This window comes from Nothoprocta perdicaria, unplaced genomic scaffold (genome assembly GCF_003342845.1).
Source record: "Nothoprocta perdicaria isolate Ctin4 unplaced genomic scaffold, notPer1 scaffold_56, whole genome shotgun sequence".
NCBI classification, from domain to species: domain Eukaryota; kingdom Metazoa; phylum Chordata; class Aves; order Tinamiformes; family Tinamidae; genus Nothoprocta; species Nothoprocta perdicaria.
Window position 1 is genome coordinate 3,205,475 of NW_020455821.1, and position 20,014 is coordinate 3,225,488.

Below are 20,014 nucleotides of genomic sequence, written 5' to 3' on the forward strand. Positions count from 1 at the left end.
GATTAACATGTGAAAATCTGAGCTGAGTGCTCCAGGTCACAAGGTTGATTTAAATTAGCATTCCATTTTACTAAAATATTTTTCCTCAAGTGTATTTTKCCCTTTAGAGGCACTGGAAGAGAAGGGGGAGGGAATTCTTACAGCATTGGCTAGCAGGTAATGACAAATCATGATTCAGGCAGTGCTTGCTAAAAATTCTGATTTGAAGGCCTCTCTGGATTTTCCCTATGCATTTTTCTCATGTATTTGCTACYGGCAAAACTTGACATAGGCAGTAATAGCTTGGGAGTGATGATTTACCAGATATTGCATAGATTATTTGTGATGCTTTATAGTTATATGACTGAARTGCATGATTGTTACCATCTTTGAACTTTGACAAGCTTTCTGTCCATTCTATGGTAAAACACTTGTGGATAATTAACTCTTTCTGTTAAATATTTGGCATAGGATTAATGGCTTTGAAACCTTGGGTGAGGCTCTTCCTCTGGGTCTATGTTTTCTGGGACTGGCCCTGACATCTGTCCATCTGGGTGCCAGAAGAAACTTAGACCTTGTCTAGATTGTACGTAACCAAGCTAGCTCTGGTGCCTAGTTCCAGAAACGCGTATGAGCAAGGCAGGAGGTAGCAGAGGTGGCTGCAAGTCACTGTAGGATGCTGTGATGTGTGGATGTACCAGTTCAGATTGACTTTTGGAGCTTCCCATCTGTTATGCAGGATATGCATCCATARCAATCTAGAGGAACAGACTCCTGAGCACATATTTCTGCCTCAGTTTCCTAGTTATTCTTGAGTGTTTTGGGGCTTAGATCAGAGTCTCTGGTTTTGCATAGGTTGTGTCTCTTTTGGCATCTATCCTTGAACTATACAGTGTCCTTTAAAGCTTGGAAGCTGCTAATGTTTCCTCTTAGGTTTCTCTTCATTTACTTGAGTCACATAGCAAGGATGACAAGGAAGCTGTTTAAGATCACTAGAGGACTTGTATGGTTACCTTTCTAGAGTCAAGTGTGACCAGCTGGTTTGGACTGGATGGTTAACTGCCTCTTTCCCCATAAACCTTCCATCTCAATTTGTCATCATCCCTGGCTAGTCATCTTGAGAGGGTTTTATCTCAATGTAAAAGTGCAAAATACGTTTGAAATGGATTAAGGAGGTTCMAAAAGCAGCTGGTAGCCTAACGCACACAGAATGCAAAGGAGAATTCCCAGCAACAGCCATAAGGCTTAGACATACAGACAGACATAGACAGATTTACCACGTTGGCACTAATACTTTCCATCTTTTTACAAAAAGAAAATATTGCCAAGATGCTAATGCATACACATGGTAGCAATATGCTCGTGGGGAAGTGTAGTTAAGTTAATTGCTGGAGCTGGGCTGTATGGACTGTGTTACACAGATGGATTGTATGATACGCAGACACTTTTTAAGGATGCAGATTCCTACTGAAGTGGCGCAGCTTAATGACTCACTTGGATTAGAGCTGCTACAGCCTATTGTCCCCATAATGCAGGGTTTAAGTGTGTCCTAATTGTGTGTATTGTGTGTGAAAGAGCAGTTTGTAGCTGTGGAAGGTTTAACAGTGTTTCCAGCTACTTTTTTGTTTTAAGCTGAGGAGTCCAAGTCTTGTGCCTCAGCCACAGGTGTTGGTATCATGCGCAAAGGTCATTTCCTCCTTGTGTTTGTTGTGGACTAGAAGGAGCCCTGCCCAAGCACTGAATGCGGAGCTGACTTGTCAGCAGGGTCTGCTTAGTGTCTCGCACTGCAGGTTGCCAYGCACTGGCCTTGCTTGCTTTTGTTCTCTGTCGTAGAATGACTTGGAATAATAGGCAGACCTCATCTGCTTCCAATTTAGGATGCTTTGCTTTCTTTTCTTAGGACCTTCCCACAAATAAACACGCAGAGAAAATACCATGGTGTGAAGCACGTATTGTGGGGCTAGCACGGAAGGTCCTGTTTCATCCTAGCCAGCACTGGCATGCTCAGCTATTGCAGCACGTGTCCTATCTGCCATCTAACGCACTGATGCAACACTCCAAGACGAAAGTTCTAGGATTACTGGAAGGGGGGTGACTTGGACCTTCTCCAGCAATTACCTCCTCTAGTTGTGTGCAAACTGTGGTGAAGGTCTCYGGGGTTGCAGCAGGTGCTAGGTATCTTCTGGCACACGTGGCAGATGCTGCTTCCTCCTCACTTTTTGGCTAGGTGAGAGTGGTACTAAGCAGAGAGTCCTCACCATAGTGCAGCTGTTGGCAAAACCCATTCATCACTGCAGAGGACAGGACACAGTGCGGAGGATGCACTTGTAGCCGTGTCTGTAGTGTTTTCTGTGTTGAACTCTGGTTTCTGCTCCGTGGCACTCTAGGGTGTTTCTTCTCTTGAGATGTGACTGATTATTCCTGATAATGCCCGATACTGCAGCCAGACTCTTGTATCAGATTAACATTCCCTGTAAGTACCRCGGAATGGGAGGCTGTGAACTCAGCCCGTTGTGAGTGACTCTACACTGGTATTACCTAATTCTTAAAGTATTAAGGTAATTAGGAAACATGAGACTTCACAAAAATAGACAGCTCATTGTGTTGAGAGTATCAAAGGYATTTCTTCTCCCACGTCAATTTGAACAGTGCTCTTGGCTACTACATTWTAGTAATCAGCTTAGCTAAATTTGTTTTGCATGTCTGATGCTAATGAATGACTGGTTCGTGTTCTTTTAGGGTGATATCCACTACATCTGTCTAAAGCAGGGAAGTTAGAAGTTGGGCTCCAGGTAGCTGCTGGGTAGCAGGGGCCAGGGAGCTGAAATCCACCCTCACAGCAAGTGTGCAGCTACTGCAGAGCACCGTGTGTCCCTCCTGGCTAGTACAGAAGCCACAAGTCTATTACATTCAAGTATGGAATAACTGCAAAAATGTGAATTCTGTCCCCATCATTCCACTGAAATGGCTTTTTTCTGTGAGCGCTGCAGATGCTGTGAGTGTACATGATGGTGCCCAGGTGAATGCCCCTCTCCCTGTTCTAGCCACTGAGGTGGGTCTTATGGTATGTGGGGCTTTGGCTGCCCTCAGTTCTGGGTGCTTTCCCAGAACTGCAGTAAAATGAAGAAATGATAGAGAAGTGAAGGTTTGAAACAACATGCTTTGGCTGGGTTCAGGCAGTTCCATACAAGATGAAATCCTAAGTTTTTTTTCAGTTACTTTTCTAGTTGATCCAATTTATAATCTGTCCCTGCAAACATGCCACTTCTAATGGGTTCCACATGCCTCTAAACCTTCCTATTATTTCCCCCTTTAAGGACTGTTCTGTTCAGCAAGGAGCCTGCCACTTTGAGGCTTGTCTAAGCTAGATCAAAAACTGGAAGAGAGCCTACATCTGGATGCAACTTTTACAGTGGATCATGAATAATCTGTGGTCATTCTTCACAACTAGTCTGGATCTCCATTCTGATATGGCTCATGGCAATGCACAAAAGTCTGTTCAAAGTATCCATGCTCATGTAGGGAAGGATGGGGTATTTTGGTGTTGAGTGGTCATGATGGGACTTAAGCTCAAGATGTCTATAAGCTAGTGTTATTCATGGTGCTTGCTAACCTGGAATCTAATGTTTTCCTCTTCCATAATTAAAACTGTTATTATTTTCTTTTACATTGTCTCTAAAGTGCTGTTGTGCTGAGTTATTTGATTCTTGTTCCAGAGACTGATTCTGTAAATGTTCCTCTTGATCACTTTTTATGATTTGTGAGGCTGGAAGGGTTTTTGAAAGCTCTTTCCTACTTTACTGCCCATGTGTTTCCCCATCTACTCCCTCTTTTGCTCTTATCCCCTTCTTCCTATATTAATCCTTCATTAAAACCATGAAACATTGACAAAGAATGCCAAGGTCACTCTTGAGGTAGAAGCCTGTGCATATGTGGACAGTCGCATCTTCATATGGAATATGCCAGCTTTCTATTTCTCCCCACAAAGAGATTACCAGGCAAAACATTATTACTAGCTGAGCTCCAGGGTCCTCATAATTTTCCTACCAAAAAAAAAAGTGAGCTTGCAAAGCCGAACACACTGGGCAAGACCAAAGCCCTCCCTTTCTGTRTGATTTTCGGTGTCTTACCAAAGAAGATTCCCTAGTTAATTATCTACTGAATTTCAAATTAATGTAATTAGTGTTTGAGGAAGCTTGATGAGAAGAATGTTGGAGCTGAACTGCCTCTGGCACTGTCTTCCCCATCCCATGTGACTTTTCTTGTTCACTTCTCTCATCCCATACCACTGGGGGGGGAAAAAGCAGCCCTACCTATAGCACCTACTTAGCCTTGTGATAAGAAAAGCTGTTAGTATGTTACCACATGAATCACGATTTTTAATCTGTATTATGTTAACTCCTACAGCTGTGTAAAGTGCATGCTAGGTGTTTTACAAACAAGCAGTGAGAGGGAGTCCCTGCCAACACAATTTATGATACAGACAAGACAGGCCAAGTGGGAGAGAATGCCCTGTCTTGTGCCTGAGGAAAATGAAGCCCTGAGAGACACTTTCATCAAGGTCACGCACAGAATCCATGAGAGATGCAGTTGGATTGAAGCTTCATCATTTCCCAAGCYCTGGGAAGTGAATGACCTCATGCCATAAAGCAAGCAAGTCTCCCCACATGCTCCATAAGCCCCTCAAATTATATTCATTGCAGCTGTAAAAGTTTAAATGGAAATTAACTCCTCTAAGTGACTTGCAACCTCAAAGCCAAACACCTATAAAGGAGTCGTGCAAAAATCAAGATAGTTTTCTGAGAAGGATGGCTTTTAATTAAAATAGGACACCGTTGATTGGATTCAGTAGACCAGGTTCTTTAATATATTTGCAATTGTGTTATTCTCAGATGACCAAGTTATACAGTCATTACTGTCTACAGGTGAGTGAGCTTGTTACATATGAAAATTCATTRTCTGAGACCTGGAACATTAGCAAGAGGGAAGAGAGAATTTTCTGCTTTAAAAAGGAAAAAAAGGAAAAAAACCCTCATGATCCTCTCCAAATTGAGACCCCAATCTGAACAATAATGGAAGGTGATCTAGTTTTTTGGTTTTGTTTTTTTCTGAGGTCTGACAGAAAAATTTAATTATAATGAATTAGTTAGAGAAAAACTCTACTATAGGCATGTAGAAGACTAACCTATGAATTGTCTTTAATTTGTTCAGAGGGCCCAGTAAAAGAACTTAAATTTATATCCTACCAAATTATAGCAGCTAGCTTGTTAGATGAGCAGAGAACCATCTAAGTACTGTGAAGGGAATGGGAATTTCATAAAAGCTCCTCAAAAATTTGTGTTTATCAACCTCATCATATGAAATTACTATTTAATATCAACAAGGTAGTCTCAACAAGTGACAAATTAGCACTGGAATATAATGTGTTAAAACTTGTATGGCCATCACTGACTAACGAGGACTGACCTTTGTAGCAATATATACAGTCAGTTTATTAAAGCAGGGACAGAGCAATCTCTAGGCCTTTGGTCAATCTAGGTTGCTTGGGGCTGAGGAATTTCCATTTAAAATATCTCTTCAGGTGATAAAGACTGATTCAATAGAGATCAGCTAATAAAGAAAGTGCTGGAAGCTACTATTAAATTCCAGCTTCTGTCAGCTTAACAGCAAAAACTTTTAATGAGGAAACCATTAAAGTTGACCTAATGAATCAGAAATGCTTTTCCTTGCTGCCTAATTATAGAGTGTCTAGGATATCTTCCAACATATATAATTCAGAAAATACTGATCTATTGAGTCCCCCTGCTCTYGAAGAAAACCTGTTGCATATTAGAACTGAAAAATGAGCTATAGAGTTGTTTTTGGTGGAAGGTACAGGTTTGGATCCACAGAGAAGCCTCTGTTGTCAGGTGGGCTTAGTGTAGAGGATATGGAAACTGCTGAAATTAGTGTTTGATTTGTATGAATATAAGCTTCATACGATGCCCTTCAGTTCTAGAGAGACAGTAGGACATACCTGATGGATAAGAAAGACTGGTGCACTCATCTGGTCTGGAGAAGATCACTATGCCCCATTCAATAAAGTAGAAAATCTATCAAAAAAACCTATTGGCAGCTAAATTGTGAGATGAGGCATTAAAGGGTGTCATTGAAAATGACATTTACTGTTTGCCTAACATTTTCCTCTTATTTGCAAGATATTCTGGCAAGACACTTTCTTTTTCTCTGCCTCAGGAAAAGTTCATTGATATTACAATAACATCCAGAGAACCAAGCCTAGATCAGATTGGGCGCAGTTAAGAAATGGTTCCAGCCACTGTTGTCACTTCCTAYTTTTCTTTCCCGCAAGTTTATAAATAGGCGGGATAAATAAAAGACGGAATTATTTCTGTCTGGCAGATGAGAAGCACAGAGAAATGAAATCATTTATCAAAAGTAAAAGGGAATTTGCATTAGAGCTAGGAACAGAATTCAGATTTTGGAAGTCTTCATCTGCAATTGGAGCTACTGCATGTTTCCATCTGAGAGATGATTTATGATTATTGTAATATATTTCCATTTTCATATGAGACTCCTTGTATTTGTAGGTCCAGTCTAAATTTTTATCCTTTAGTTCCTCATTTATGGAGCTTTGATATGTAAGAAACTACATGGAAGTGGAAAACTTTGCCCTGTAAGTAGGAAGGGAAAAAATACTAATCTTCAGGATATCTGAGTCCTTCAATTACCTTGGCAGTTTCTGATTCTGGGTTGGGTTCTTGCCTGTCTTGTGGTTGTGTTCCTGCCCCTAATTCTTGGACTATGTTGTTCACTTTGTGTTTGTATCCTCGATACTGCTGATTTTTTGAATATTAATTCACAAAATCTTGTTCATTGAACACTTTTCACTTGGAGAAAGAAAGAAACTGAGAACTGGAGAAAGGAGTGTTTCAAGGATATGTGTATCTTTGAAGAAACCTGATAGACAAGTCTAAGGTGCTTGTTTCTTTGTGATGTGTCAAAATGTGGTTCACAAGTCAGTTTATGGAAGCTGACAGTTTAAGAGAAAGCACAGACGTGCAGCACTCTATAAATAAAGACCCTGTGTTTGTGACTTGCACAGCTCTCAACTCCCTCACCCATGATTAAAACCCAAAGCTTAAAAAGTGAAGTCTGCACAAGCTGCAGATATAAACCAAACAAGATTAGGTGGAAAGGGCACTGCATTTTTAAACAGCAAAAATAACTGTGCTTGAAATAAAACCCTCTTGTTTCCACTGCAGTGCTCAAGTCAGATAAGGAAGATCTTTAAAACTTTATTCTTTTAGATAATAGAATATAAAGAAGTAACTTCTCTCCTGGTTTCTGCTAGGTTGCTGTGGTTTTAAAACACAACAGGGGCTCCTAGCAGGTAGAGATTGTTCTCTGTTAAAGTAACAGGTTGCTTCAAATTTTCCTTTTTTTTTTTAAACAAGAGTCTAATGGATTTCACTTAAAATTTCTTCACATTTAGTAACATGCTTGCTAACTCTAACTCTCTTTATCTTYAATAAAGGGTGGTTGTGTTGGAGTTAAGGCTTAAGATGGGCAAGTTCTTTGCAACAGCACTTTTTTTTTTTTTTTCTCTGAGCTGCAGCTATGGARCTGTGTCCTGGTTCCCATATGCTGATGGTGCTGGTGTCGTGTGGGTGGTGAGTTCATCCTACCCCTCAAGTGTCCCAGGGGTGCCCTGGGAGGGAAGTGCTGCTGCTTTGTTTGGGTTTAAATATTAAATGGTTACACCCCAGGATGATTTTGTCATACAATGTTTATTGTCATATAATATGTTTACAGCAGCTGGCTCATGCCTAATGCTGGCTGTGGCATAGYTGGTCTTGCAGCCTTGTTGACTTTGCCATTCACGTAAGAGCAMGAGTTCTCTGCCTCCTCCTGACAGGGGCTGCTGCCTGCATTAGGCTCCAAGGGGAACAGCAAGTTGCCAGGCAGTCAATATTTGCCCTTCTTCAGCAGGATCTTGGCTGGCTTTGCAGGGCTGATGTTATTAATCCAGATAACTCTGCGTGTGCCCAGTCTGCAGATATGTGGCCTTATCACTGCTGATGCCAAGCTGCAACTGGGAAGCTAATCAGCCTCATTAAGACCATTTTCTTCTAAAAGATGCCCTTAATGTCTGCAACACCACAGCCTTTCCTCTGYTCCAGCTGCTCCTCAGATCCTGGCGTCTCCTGCTGCTGCTCTCCGTTGGGCTCTGTGGCTAATAAGCTGGGGGCCGGCTGCTCCTCTGTGCTGTGGCATGAAATATGGTCCCAAGCTGTGGGAGGGATGGGAAGCAGAGCAGACTGTGTCTGTCTCGCATCCCGTGGGCGACACTCAACAGGCCAGGCTCGGTGCCAGCCTCTTGGAGACTCCGTTGGCAAGGATCATTGAAGGGAGTCGGGATGGAGCACGGGAGGGCCCAGAGGCTCTGTGCTTACATTAATGTGGCAGCCAGCGCGCGTGGTGGCTGAGGTGGCAGCCTTCTGTCCTTTGCTCGAGAGATTGGCCATTGCAGTGTTAAAGATGCAGCTGCACTTCATTTCTTAGTGTTTTCTTCATTGCTGYGCTGCCACGTACCCAAGAAGGCAAATCTCCTTTGCCCTCCTCTCTTTGGAATTGGAATGGTTTGAACTTGGAAGCCTCCTTCTTTGTTCTCCGGATTCTGAGCCTTGAGGAGTGTGATCGTCGTGAATTTCTTTGCTATGAGTTTTCTTATTTAATCGGATAATTCAAGAAGCTCCAAATGTCACAAGGCTTCACAATAGCATCGCAGATTTTTTCATGCGGGGTTCAACTCTGAAGCAAATCTGCAGCATGCTATTTTAGAAGCAACTTCTGTCTAGCCTTTCTGCGTGATATTTGAATTTCAAGTGAATACATAATTGCACGTAGAGCTATTAAGAAGATTTATAGCTCTGTGTATTTCCTGTGTATTTAACATCCCAGAATTTTGCACTGGGCCTTCTGGTACTGTTTATTTACTTAGGGTGAGTTTTAGGCTATAGGCATTAATAATTTTACAACTGCACGTTCCTAACAGATGGCTTTATGGGCTGTAACAGTCACCAAAGAGCAGTGCCAGGGAGTGAAATGAAACAGTATATAATGCAAACAGTTGTGTGGAGGCTTGCTGTAGGTCACAGAAATATCTTATTTATTGAATATCCTTCTGTAAAGGAGGGTTAGAAAGACCATTTGAGAATGGAGCCCAAGGACTTCCCTCTGGACCACATTAGGGGGGCATTATTGTGACTTACATAATTACATAATTGGTACCAGTCGAAGGGACCCTCCTCCCTCTTCTCCCTTCCAGAGTGGCTCACTAGAAAGGGCCTATAGATTCATGGCTCACTATAAACTAGCGTGTGTGCTGGCAGACAGTATATACTCTGTTAGCCTGGGAAATAGAGCCGTTTATTGACAGAGCAAACTTTGGGGGGCCTATGCAAAGAKAAATGGAGCACGTGCCGTAGAAATGTGGTCTGTCTCGTCCTATCGGGAGATCAATAGCAAGAGTTGGGCTAGACTTTTGGCTGGGGTCCTATAAATGTGCAGAGAGTACATCATAGTTTTTTCTTGTGTCTGCTTTGTGTTAAATTTACTTTCTTCTTGAACTTGGGGAAGAATCCAAATCTTTGGGCCAGAGAAGGCTGTAACACAGTTTCACCAACCTWTTCTGGTACTTACTTTAGAAGAAAGTTTATATGTATTGATATGAAAGAAGCCTATTACAGCCTTGTAATCTAGAAAACTTTTTTGGGTGTATGCCCAACTCTTCTGGKGGAGCTCAAAGGTCTTGTGATTCATGGGCAGCCTCAGATATTCCGAAAAAGGGACTTATCATTGATCCCACAGAAGTAGTGCCAAGACTAACCTTATCTTGACAGGAATGGATTACACTTAGCTGCATCCAAACAATTTACAGAATTACAGACATCTCCTGCACAGATGTAACAACTTGAAGCATGATTGAGGATTTTCAGACTATTATCCACTCTTTAATGACTGCACGTAACACAGGAGACAAGAAAGAAAAAAATCCCTGGGCCTCCTAGGCCTCTTAACTGTTTTAGTAATCTTAGTGTGAGTTTATCATATGTCTATTCTTCTCAAAATAAAACAGGCAAAAGAGAGAAAGGAAAGAAATAAAAGACTGATTTCTTCAGGTTTAATTTTGCTGATTTAATCTGAGTCTCTATAAAATATATTAATATTTGGGGGAAAATTCATGCTAAATTATGTAGCAACATTTATAGGTTTCATATTGCATGGCCTTTGAAAGATGCAAAGTTCTTGTATAGCCGTTTGGGAATATCTTGGGACAATGGCTCATCGGTTTGCTGAGTAATTCTTATTGATTAAGGCACCTGTGTAAATTCAGTGTAAGTGGGTTGGAAATTATCCTTTTATTGTTCTCTATATATCATCTGATGAGAAGGTTACAGACCTCTGTGTAATTCATGTTGGAGATTAGCTGGAGTTTTGCTTATGCTGTATGAAAAAAATATTTGAAGAATGAAGGAGAATTTCTTTTTTCATTTTTTAAGTGGAGTGCAATAAACTTGAGCATTGAAATTARAGCTTCATAGCAGATGTCAACAAGTATAGGTATGTACCTACAAGAAAGTGCTTAACAATGTACTGTCGAAGCAGCTGCTAAATTTAGCTTTTCATTTTTCACTATAAGCCTTATTGTCACTAGACTCCAATAGTTACTCTCTTACCTGAGAGTGTGGCCTCTTTTGTACCATTATTTTAATATCTCTTGATATCTTTTTCCTGTAACAGCCTAGTTTAAAACGCCAGTCTTTATGAAAAATGTTCACTTCAGTTTCCTGGATAGCAGGTGTGCAGTGCTAAATTTTTGTGATGATTACATGAAAAAAAAACAGAAGCTGATTTCCATGCAGCTGTCCTCAGAAGCCTGGTCAGAGCTGTGCTGTAGATGCTGTGCACTGGTGCACTTTCTGTTGAGTACCTTCAGTCACACAGGACTAGAAGAATTACTTGTAGTAAGGGTTTGTCTATAATGTAATCCCAGCCCACGCGAACTGGCTACTAGAGAAACAAATCCTAAAAACACTTGCCCAGAGATCAGGACTGTAGCAACTGTTCAGAGATGCTTGTTGATCACGTGCAGACGTGGACAAACTTGCACTGTATAAGGTCATTCCAAGGTGGTCGACCTGGAGGTCAAACAAGGGGGTCTGTTCACTGGTCACACCGTGGAGTGACTACTTGGAGAAATTATTCTTTGACTGTCCTGGTAAACATGATGTGTTCAAGGGAATATACTGCCTGATCTGCAACCAGATGGTTGAATCTTATGAAGAAGATGGTCCTTTTTCTTGCCCTTAATGCCAAATGAGCTAGTGGGAGGACAGCAGCCTAAAAAGTGCTTTTTTGCTGGAGGAGGGATTTAAAAAAAAAAAAATCTTTTACCTGGAGCCCCTCAAAGCTTTGTGGTGTCTGAGAACTGGCCAGCCATTCATGAGACATTTCAGCTTACTGCTCTTTGAAAACAAGCTGTGGAAGTTTCAAACTTTCAGTTGTTTCCTTAAAAAATTTCAATGTGATTCAGGTAAAATATTCAGCATCCCTAAATAAGCAATTAGTTTTAAATGCTTTTGATTTAACTGTCATATGTCATATGAGTCTTGGATATAATTGTCATATAAAAGAATGTTAGGAATGATTTTGCTGGGAGGTAATAGCKGTGCTTTGTGAGTTCACATTTTTAGCAAGGACCATATTCTGGTGCACCCTTCAGTGACATCTGTATTGGTATGTTATTTTAGATCTCCATTCTACATTTKCTTCTTTAATTCAATGAAGATCTTTTATATTGATTGTTAGTGRAACTTACTGTAAACGAAGGGTGTTGAATTAGAAGATCTACTTTAGTTTCTTTGCAAGTTTTATCTTTCTTTTTTTAACCCTCTACCTTTTGGCCTATTTGAATAATTTTAATGTCCGAGTTGGAGCGGATGAGGGAGAGACAGGGAATGCTTACAAGAAGGAGACGTTTTGCTGATGTTTGCAAGGTAAATGTAAACATGAGTAGTAGTACTAGGTGTATGTCTTTCTACTATAAACAACTCGACTTGCAGTATGACAGCATGAATATAAAATATTCAGAGACTGCTCAAGTATGCAGTGATGAGCTCAGAGAACATCATTCTTCCAGGAGCTTGTCAGTACATTCATGCTCTGTACAGCTGATATCTGTAATCGCCRCTTTTAATGTGAACACTATATACTTAGAAATATGTCTTATTGACATTTAATTTTTGTGAGACTTGCATGGAAAAGTGTTGATCCTCACCTCATATTAAAAAGGTTAGGTCTTTTTTGAAATACTCATATTGTGATTTAGATTAAGCTCTTATTAAGCTTTCTCTTGCCAGGGTGCTTTGGAGTGACTTTAATGCAAGCTAGTAACGAGATGGTGACATTCTGGCATTATGGGCATTATTATTACTGTTAGTTGCTGTTGTTTGTAAATGTTTYCACAAAATTACCTGACACCATTTATGTGCAAAGCAAATCAGAACCTGAACTGCGGTAAGTCTGCACAGCTCTTATGACTCAGTATTGCTCTTAACAACTTGTTTGGCCACTTAAGTGAATTAAACTATTCCCCCCCTCACCCCCCTCCCCTCAGATTTTTCTATGTAAATGAGGCTTCTGCAATCACTGTGAATATAAGTATAATATCCATGGAACTGTAATTTYTACCCTCCTTGCTGTTCTTACATCCTAACTTTCTCTTGCAATGACTTATTCCATCCTGATTAGCAAACATGACTGTAATCCTAAAAGGACCAGCTCAGGTGAAACCAAAATCACAACCCCCAGTGATTTCAAAGTGCCATAATTCCATTACTTCTCTCTATTATATATGTTTGCCCAGAGCTTCACTTAGTGGGGCTCTGATTCTTGACTGAGGCTCATGTGTGAGATTAATGCATGTTATTTTTCACTGCTATCATGAGGGAAAACAATCAGGCAGGAGGATGTCTCAACAGTTATAATCACAAGCAAAGAAGARCTKAATTTTTATAGATGCTCAGTACCTTCGTATTCTATTGATGCTGGAGATATGAGGCAGAACACTTCTTTGCAGGGATAGAAGTACCGGTCCCCAGCTAAACTGAGATTCATTAGAGGAAGGGAGTCAAATTTTATCCATATTCTCTTCTCCAAACACTTAGGACTTCATGCCTAGTTGGGTTCGCATAATAAACAGACAGAAATCAATGGCCAACTTGTACTCTAGTTGATGATGCATTTTTAGGAAAATTCATTCTCTAGTAATCTATAATTTTTAAACCGTTAAATGTAACAATTGTAAATCTCTGTGTAGTTTACATCTGACAATAAGCAATGATTATTAATGCTCTTCTATGTACAAATAAATATTATAGGATGCTACAATGGTAGGGAAGGTTTAACGTATAACTACAATTTAAAATACTCTCTAGCAGTACTGCAAGGCATATTTCTGAGTAAGGCAAAATTATTTTAAAATAAATAATTAGTGTGAACAAATTATTTTATTTTGGCTGTTGAAGGAAAATATTATATGAAAGACTGGGGGCTAAAAAACTTTATGCTTGCAATATATATATATACACACACACACACACACACACACACACACACATATATATATATAAATGACTTTGAAACTAGACTACCAGCCATCTACTAATGACATTTTACTACTTTTTGCTTGGATTCCTTAACATCAAAGAAGTGCAAGGTCTAGTCTTCAAAGCATCTGGGTAATAAAAAAGGAAGCTATCTACATTGATTTAAAAAAAAAAGTCTATAACTACTAACTTGTAGAAGACACTAAGAATAAGTGAAGGTGGAAGATTTCAGCAAGATAAATCTGGCAGCAGTCTATAGATTAATAAGTCTATACAAAAAAAAGGCATTTATGTTGTGAGAATGGTGGGAATGGAGGATGTTTAAGGTGAAGATATGACCTCAGAACTGAATATATCCTTACCATCCTTATTTCAGGAAGGTGGTAATACTAACTCTAGGCTCAAAGGCAGATGATCAGTGAAGTTCAAATGATAGTAAAGTGGACAGTAAAGGCAGTTGCAGCTTCAGTTTGATACCTGGATAATTTGCACCCCAGCCTTTGGGAGAGACTGCRAACTGGCAACAGATATTTCTGTTGGAGTCCTCTAAGGATGGGAGGATAAATGCCAAATCTGATATATCTACGTCTATATACACTGAACAAATGGGGACACAATATATTATACTAAAAGCTGAAGTCCAGAATGTTTAAATACCCAAAGGTAATATGCAATGGGATAAAACATATTATTGGTTTACCAAAGACAGATTTTACCAGACTAAGCTAACAACACACTTTGGTTAGAGAGCGTATTTCTCAATGAAGGCAATGAGAAGAGTTCACTGTAATGTTCAGTACAATGCCACATGAGAAACAGTAGCAGTGCTCCTGGCTGCTCATGAGAAACGAAAAGAGGAAGGAAGGAGAAAAAAAAAAAAAAAAGCAGGACCAAAGGAGATGGATTCAATCTGGAACAGCTGTAGTGAAGGACCGAGGGGCATGAAGGGCTTATTTTATTGAAAGAGCCTGGCTCAGTCTATCAGTAAGAGCCTGGGTTAGTGGGAGATCTTTGCTGCCTGCCATTACATGGCACCTGGAAGGCACAAGGACAYTTGAGGCTGGAAATTCACATAGTTTCAAATAGCATGGTTCTGGATCATCCTGTAGAACAGTGGAAGAAAAGGGAAAAGAGCCTCCTCCAGTTTTAAAATAATACAGTCAAAAAGAGAATGAGGAGATGCTTGTAGATTCTATAGTCCTRGAGTATGACAACTTATTTTTCCTCTCTCAGGCTGAACTCCCCTTTATGCACCTAGGAAGATGCTGCAAATATGTCCTTGACCTCTTGCTCTGTAAGGCACACAGATCTGTAAGGCCTTTCCGTTGGACTGTGAGAGGACTTGTATCTTGAGAAGAACTATGAGAGAATCATGAGGAGACAGTTGCAAGATATGTTGAAAGAATGCTGTGTGGACATGCTTGATGGGGAAAAATACAGTAAAACCTCTAGTTTCTGTAAAACAGAAAGGTCTTGAAGTTTGAACTTTGGTCAAACTGAAAGGGAAAAATTGACAGACTCATTTGAGCAGGCTTAGGTGATGATAGAAGCTTCAGTATTGGCAGCATTTCACCTTCAAATCTCCTCACACACTCCTCACACACTCCTCACCATTCAGAACTTATCTGTGGGCTTATGTGAGCACCTACTGTAATATCCAAGGATTTGCTACATTCCAAGAAGTAAATCTGCACTAAAGCAAATCTGATAAATAGGCCTGTCACTGTCTAGATCTAGTAGGATATATGACAGATGTGACGTTTTGCATTTGAGCCTGTTTGCCAGTAATTAAAATATGAGAGCATGCATACTATTGCTGCATCTACTTGTAAAATCTTATAAATTTACTTATGAAAATCTGCTTATAAAGTCTTATTTTTCCTAATAGTCTATGAAATGTGAATCTTGATATGRATGAGGTCCTGGGTATACATTGAAATTTGTGGCCTTCCCTTAATCATACAGGAACATTAGAATTATATTAAGTCTGTGAGAGGATATTATAATCATGATTCCTGGCTTATGTTACTTTTGAAAGTGGATAGCAGAATGGAAGAATGACCAGGCAATCCTAAATGAGATTAAAATCTGATTTCAAGTGATTTCCCTTCTGCAGTTTTCATGGACAAATTTCCCTGTGTTGTCCAAGTTCTCCCGTCCATGTGTGTCGGTGTGATTGCACTGGTGTCCCCGCAGTCCTGCCCTTCCATTTCGGGCTATTTCTCCTGTGTCGCACTGCTTCACCTCCCGAAGAAGGTCATTTTTACTAGCCCCGCAAGGACTGAGTTAGGAACAGGGAAAACATGTTTTGTCATTTGCTGCCAGATTTGCTTTTATGGTTCCAAGTCTTTGTACGCCGGGTTATTAACTGCGAATATCAGCCTTTCAAGAGCTGCTTGTAATCTGCTTCGCAGCGGTTTTGTGCCTCGTGTCGAACCTGCTTCCCTTTCYCCTTCCCTGAGAGCGCTCGCTGCCTTTCTCTTTCTTTCCGAGGCCCCGGGGAATTGCAGGAGTGCCGTGCATATGGCATAGGCTCGGCAGCCGTGCCCTCCTCGTGTGGATGCCGGGGGGAAGGACGTGGGAGAGCGCTGCTGACGGAGGGCTCTAACTCCCTGCTCCACTGCAGCTGGGAACACATGGACCAGTGTCAGGATGGAGCAAGGGGACAAGGGCTTCTTCCAGTCAATCCATGCTGTGCCTCGTCRCAGCCACTCACAAGAGATGCAGGAGGAGAGCAGTTGGGCTAAAGTAACTTTGGGAGGTTAGGAGCTCTTTTGCAGCTTACTGGAGATGTGTTCTTTCCTGGACCTCCCACATATCCTTGCTTGTGTGCCGCTGCTCGGCTAGGCACTTGGGTTGCAATTTTTAGTCCAAAGGAATAAAATTATTCCAGTCCAAAAGGACTGGAAGTCCAAAGGAATAAAATTATTAAAGGTAGCCTCAAAAGAGGAGAAGCATAGAATAAGCCTTATCCTCTTTTTGCTTTTGTCAGTGCAAAAGGAATACATATATAAATATATTTCTTGCCAGAAATGTTATCCTTCTGCCATTGACAGGGCTGTGAGAAGATAAGTTTGCAGGGGGGAAGCCAAACCCATGAGGGGGAATTCTGACCAACAGGCTTGGGATCCAGAAATGGGAAGACATTTGCTAAGGAACGGGAAGGCTTTCTTCATTAGTGGAAGGCTGTTTTAGCTAGGCCAGTTTTAATTTGTTTTAGTTCATTGCTTTTTGTGGGATCCTTGGTCTGTTGCATGAAAAGAGCTGCCTAGGTCCCATTTGAGGTATCAAACATCACATTTAGCTGAATCTGAGGTTCTTGAGGTTTCTCTTAGAATTCGGCACATTTTTCATTAGTTAAAAATTGCACATCCCTAATTTATGTATTTTCTTAATACCAATTTTAGATGGAATTTTACTTCAGTTAAATCTTCAGTCTCCCAAGTTAATTTAATTAAGTAGCCTTTAATGATCCTTGAAATATATATTAGGTTTCAGGGATAAATTCTCCATTCTTTGGGGGAAGACTGGTGCATCTCAGGCCTTAGAAGGTGCCCATGATTTGCATTTGATTGCCTGGAGATGACCTCCTTGGTTGGAGACCAGCTCTGTGCAGGAGACCCTGCACCTCAGCTCAGCCTTCAAAGAGTGACTGAAGCAAGGGAAATGTGCAGGAGGGCTGCTGCACATCAGGGGAGTCCTGCAGAGATCTTAGCCTGTGTCTACACAGGCTRCAGACCCCATCCCACTGATGCACTGTAGGGCTGCCTGTCTGCTGTCTGAGGTTCTGGTGAGGACTGGGTGACACTGCAGAAACAGAGCCAAAAGTCCTTCATTTCTGTACTCTGATGCTGTCGCACCCTTCAGAGGCAAAGCACACAGTTCTGGGAAGAGAGCACGTTACGCTTGTCCATTATTGCACTTTTAAAATAATTCTTGTTATTTAAGAAGCAAATCTCCTTTGTACTCACAGAGTCCAGATCGCTTAATGAGATAAGGCAGACCTAAATCCCACAGAGRTGGACATACAACAGCGCTTCTTTCTGAAGTGCTCCCTCAAATGAAGTAAATAAAGATGATATAGCATTGAAAACCTCCTACAGTTTCAGAAAATAGATATCCTTATTCTGCTTGGCAAAATGCTGCAGATAAGAATTACAAAGTATAGCAAAGCCAACCTAATTATATTACCTTCTAATTCTAGTCTGATCTATTTCGCTAATATTGATTTCACTTTGTATCCCATTTGAGCTTACAATGGGAACTGAATTAAGCCAATGTACTTAATTTTGATGTCTATCTTTGGAGAAAGAGGAATATATGCCTGGTGGAGAGGGCAAGCTCTCTTGTAGATYCTTCTCGTGCTGTTGTACAACATTAGTTGAACAATGCATCTGTCTGTGTGTAATTTAGGAAAAGACAAATCAGAGATGGTTCCGATAAAAATATCAAAACAACCTATTGAAGAGCTCATTAATTTTACAGCAACATCCATATATTGATTTCACACTCTGTAGTTAGAATTTTGATAAAGATGGCATTTTGAAATTGGTCCAAAATTACACCCTGTTTCTTAGGATTATCATTTTTTCTTTGCAAAACAGCACCATGTACATAGGTGTTGTCTGTACAATTTCCCTGGCAGTCTTGTTTTCTGGTAGCAATGTTCACTATGTTCTAAGCAGTACAGAAGTTGATCCGGTAGACAAAGTGAAATGTCTATCTAGTAAGCAGTGAGATCTTTGAAAAAGAGATGGTTGAAAATGAGTGCAGCTTATACTTATCCATACATGCAAGGTAAAATATCAGAGAATCAAAAATTGTTTAGGATTATAGAAAAATTTAAAAATGAAATAAAAATAAAATGGTTGGGAGGGAGCATGGAAGGAGGCTATATTCACTGGGCAGCAGACCAATGATTAATAAACTCAGGTAAAATTTAAAATTRCTTCAGCTGCACCAAAAAATGAGAGGGGAAAAAAAAGTTTCAGTACTTTTAAAGGGAATATTTTGGCTCTATTTTAAAACAAACTGTGCTTGTATAGAATTCTGCCTACTCTTCAAAGCTAATCGGTCAAATCTAAAACCATACAAAACATAGGGGGATGAGACAGGAGAAGAAAAAAATTGCTTAAGGTCACCTTGAAACAGCATTTTTCTTTAAGTTCTCATGCAGAACAAAAATCATTTATTCACACAGTGGCGGRCAGGCTTTCAACTGATTGGATATTTTTGCGTAACAAGAACATTCAATACTACAACTCTCAGGCTTCAGGACACCTCCTATAGTTTCTAGTCATGGAGCCTTTAAGGGTAGTTACTCTTGGGAGGGGGGTATGTGATTTTTGTCTCCAAAACTCTGAATATTGGTCAGTTAGCGACTGGATTTTGCTTGATGAACCAGGGGCTGCAGCTCAGTTGCACAATTTTGATTTTCACAGGAAYATTAGACCCTGGTCCAGAGCCCTAGATGTGACTTTGCTGCAGAATGGATGAAGGATGATGATAAAGGCAGGATACTGGCAAGCACAAACTACACCACCTTGCAGCCCAATCAGTGCTGTGTGGGCCTTATTCATCATCCTAAAAGGCAATGACATTGTACCATTTGCTTATGCAGACACAGCTCTATTAGTGCAGCACTGAACTGAAAGCCAAAGAATACACTCTGATATTTAGAATTCACATATCCATGAAACTTAACTAGTTAYAGAACATCTAGGGAGTGGATGTGTCTCTGCATTTTTTTTTCCCCTTAAGGGAATGAACAGCAACAGCCCAAGGCTTCATATTTCACACTTGCCTTTTTATAAGGTAATAAAAATTTGCACATTGTRATACAGGTGGGTGAGTAATTGATACAAATGTGTGAGGGGCAGTCAGTCTTAAGACCACCCAGAGTTGTTCCAGTTTGCTCTKGACARCCATAGCTATGACTGATTAAGATTGCTGACAAATATTCAGCTTTCAGAGTGCRGGTAGAGTCATGTTCATCTGCATAMGTACAGATGTACATATTGATTGTGACTTGTCATTTTTAATTACAGCTTTTTTGAATTTTGAGGAAGGTCAGAGACTCTGGTTACCATTCTCCTCAGTATGAATTGTGTTGATCTTCAATCTTGATAGTCTAGATAGTGATTGATCTTCAATCTTGATACTTTTTTCATAGGGACAGGAAAAGTTGTGCATCCACAGCCTTATCCTTTTTGATAATTTAATATGTGACACTCAGGAAGTGACCTTACTGCAAAAACAAGTTGTTGTTTTTAAAAATTAAATTTTACCCTAATGGAGAATATTAGGCCATCTATTTGTGTTGGTATCCTAAGTCAATGCAAATTGTATGGTTGGAAAATACAGGA

The 20,014-nt window shown here is 40.3% G+C and overlaps 1 long non-coding RNA gene across 3 annotated transcripts in view; it reads left to right on the top strand.

Moving 5' to 3' along the window:
* LOC112955410 overlaps positions 1-20,014 on the top strand; it is an 84,147-nt gene that overhangs the window by 53,279 nt on the left and 10,854 nt on the right. Inside the window, exon 5 of one of the 3 annotated variants that reach the window (XR_003250881.1) lies at positions 3,297-3,578. The exons of the other annotated variants lie outside the window; for them this stretch is intronic. This is a non-coding gene — a long non-coding RNA (uncharacterized LOC112955410). Of the gene's footprint in view, positions 1-3,296; positions 3,579-20,014 lie in introns of those variants that run through there. 3 annotated transcript variants of the gene reach the window in all.